The following is a 376-nucleotide window of genomic DNA, read 5'->3' as shown; positions in this document are numbered from 1 at the left end:
GCCTCCACCACTTCCTCTGGCAGCTCATTCCACACACGCACCACCCTCTGAAAAAGTTGCCCCTTAGGTCTCTTTTATATCTTGCCCCTCTCACCCTAAACCTATGCCCTCTAGTTCTAGACTCCCCAACCACAGGGAAAAGACTTTGTCTATATATTCTATCCATGCCCCTCAAAAATTTGTTAACCATTTTTTGTTTCCAATGCGTTATCATCTTGCTCTAAGTGCAGTGACCAGTCCTGTCCAAAGTACGCCAGATGTGGTCTCACCAATGCCCTGTCTAACTGAAGCATCATGTCCAGGCTTGTGCATTCAATTCTCCTTGCATTAAATAATATTCTATGAGATTTGCTGATTACTTGCTGGATATAACCTT

The sequence above is a fragment of the Chiloscyllium plagiosum genome, chromosome 3 (assembly GCF_004010195.1).
Source record: "Chiloscyllium plagiosum isolate BGI_BamShark_2017 chromosome 3, ASM401019v2, whole genome shotgun sequence".
Lineage (NCBI taxonomy): Eukaryota > Metazoa > Chordata > Chondrichthyes > Orectolobiformes > Hemiscylliidae > Chiloscyllium > Chiloscyllium plagiosum.
Note: the sequence above shows the minus strand (reverse complement) of the source record.